This window comes from Dendrobates tinctorius, unplaced genomic scaffold (genome assembly GCF_039654945.1).
Source record: "Dendrobates tinctorius isolate UK_male_01 unplaced genomic scaffold, ASM3965494v1 ptg000006l, whole genome shotgun sequence".
Taxonomy (NCBI): Eukaryota; Metazoa; Chordata; class Amphibia; order Anura; family Dendrobatidae; genus Dendrobates; species Dendrobates tinctorius.
Window position 1 is genome coordinate 14,232,891 of NW_027361674.1, and position 2,110 is coordinate 14,235,000.

The 2,110-nt window shown below is 50.4% G+C and overlaps 1 protein-coding gene across 1 annotated transcript in view; it reads left to right on the forward strand.

The window, feature by feature from the left end:
- Nucleotides 1-291: 291 nt before the first annotated feature.
- The window catches only part of KCNH5 (potassium voltage-gated channel subfamily H member 5), a 554,666-nt gene continuing 552,847 nt past the window's right edge, over nt 292-2,110 (forward strand). Inside the window, exons 1-2 of the mRNA XM_073570956.1 lie at nt 292-590; nt 893-2,110. The exon at nt 893-2,110 is cut by the window's right edge and continues 318 nt beyond it. The gene's annotated coding sequence lies outside the window, so the exon portion shown is untranslated. The remainder of the gene's footprint in view (nt 591-892) is intronic.

Consider the following 2,110-nt stretch of genomic DNA (forward strand, 5'->3'; position numbering starts at 1 on the left):
TCCGACGAATCTAATCAGTCTACATCTAATTGATCTGATACATCTACGACTATGTAATAAATTCAGCCTTATTCCCACTGCAGAACTTATATGATTTCATGTATATCCATCTGAGGGATAGAGGAGCTGCGACAACTCCATCGTTATCATTTAACTTCTTAGTAGCCACTCTCCTCCCTCCGTACATTGATGAGAGGGTCAGGGAAACGGAGCAGGGAAACCTGCCAATTGATCCTATCACTGTAGTAGGTCTCATAGCAGAAGAGGATAGAAAGGGTGCCGGAGGATTATGTGAGATCATTGCAAAGGGGAGGAGGAATTGTTTAATGGGAGAGGATTTATTGGTTAGATTGGGAAAATGCTGCAAGAGCAAAGCATGCCAATAACACTACTGGAAATAGTGGCTGCTACAGGAGTGGGGATGGAAAGTAACAGGCAGTCCTAGGAGCCAAGGAGAGAGAAAGAGCTGCAGGTTACTGCAAGGATATAGAAGAAGCAACTGCAAGGAAAAGAAAGAGGTGACCACAGACCAATCCAATAAAGTGCAAGACTAGAGGATGACTCTATGGACGGAAGGCTGAAGGCTGCAGGTGAGGATAGACTTTCTTCATGTAAGCACCTCTTCCCTTTGCACTAGTTTTAGCTGTGACCTCCTATTGAACACACCTTACCCTGCACTTCAGCACCTTAACGACTAAATAATTCTGATGTCCAGACATTTTCTGCCCACAGTCAGAGAATTATCCCCCCACTGCACATAATCCCAGACATAAGAGACCACCCAAGGAGCGGATCCTCCCTCCTTACAGGAGGCATTGGTTAGAGACAGCATCTTGCTCCAGTTTTATGTATGGCTTAATGATGTTAATGCATTTGCCTTTACTGCTTGCAGGAATCAAACCAAGTCCCTTTGTAAATGTGTACGTCAACTGAGTTTCCTACAAGATCCAAGGAGGCAACATGGTCCTGGTGTCCTGCTCCATGGACTGGACGGGCTTGGAGGAGATCATCCCTCTGCAATTTTAGTGGGGCCATTGTCGAGATCCTAAGCTGCCAGAACTTTCTGCATTGGGTCGCTCTCTGGGATTTTGAACTGCCTGCACTACTTGCTTTCTTTGGGACACTATCCGCAGTGCCGACCTGCATTTTCTGAATTGGGACGCAACCTGGGGTTCTGAACAACCTGTACTTGCTGTAATGTGAAGCTGACCAAGGCTCTGAACTCCGTGCTTGTATTGGGACACTATCTGAGGCTTTTCAGAGCCGCCTGCACTTTCTCCATGTGAACACTGGACCAGTATCTTCTGCACTAGGACGCTATCTGGGGTACTGACCTGTCTGCACTAGCTGCATTGGGACACTCTCTGGGGTGCTGAACTGCCGGCACTACCTGCATTGGAACGCTATCTGGGGTGCTGAACTGCCAGCACTACCTGCATTGGGACGCTCTCTGGGGTGCTGAACTGCCGGCACTACCTGCATTGGGACGCTCTCTGTGGTGCTGAACTGCCGGCATTACCTGCATTGGAACGCTCTCTGGGGTGCTGAACTGCCGGCACTACCTGCATTGGGACGCTATCTGGGGTGCTGAACTTCCTGCACTACCTCCATTGGGACGCTATCTGGGGTGCTGAACTGCCTGTACTACCTGCATTGGGACGCTATCTGGGTTGCTGACCTGTCTGCACTACCTGCATTGGGATGCTATTTGGGTGCTGAGCTGCCTGCACTACCTGCATTCGGACGCTGTCTGGGGTGCTGAACTGCCTGCACTACCTCCATTGGGACGCTATCTGGGTTGCTGACCTGTCTGCACTACCTGAAATGGGACGCTATCTGGGTTGCTGAGCTGCCTGTACTACCTGCATTCGGACGCTGTCTGGGGTGCTGAACTTCCTGCACTACCTCCATTGGGACGCTATCTGGGTTGCTGACCTGTCTGCACTACCTGAATTGGGACGCTATCTGGGTTGCTGACCTGCCTGTACTACCTGCATTGGGACGCTATCTGGGTTGCTGACCTGTCTGCACTACCTGCATTGGGATGCTATTTGGGTGCTGAGCTGCCTGCACTACCTGCATTCGAACGCTGTCTGGGGTGCTGAACTGC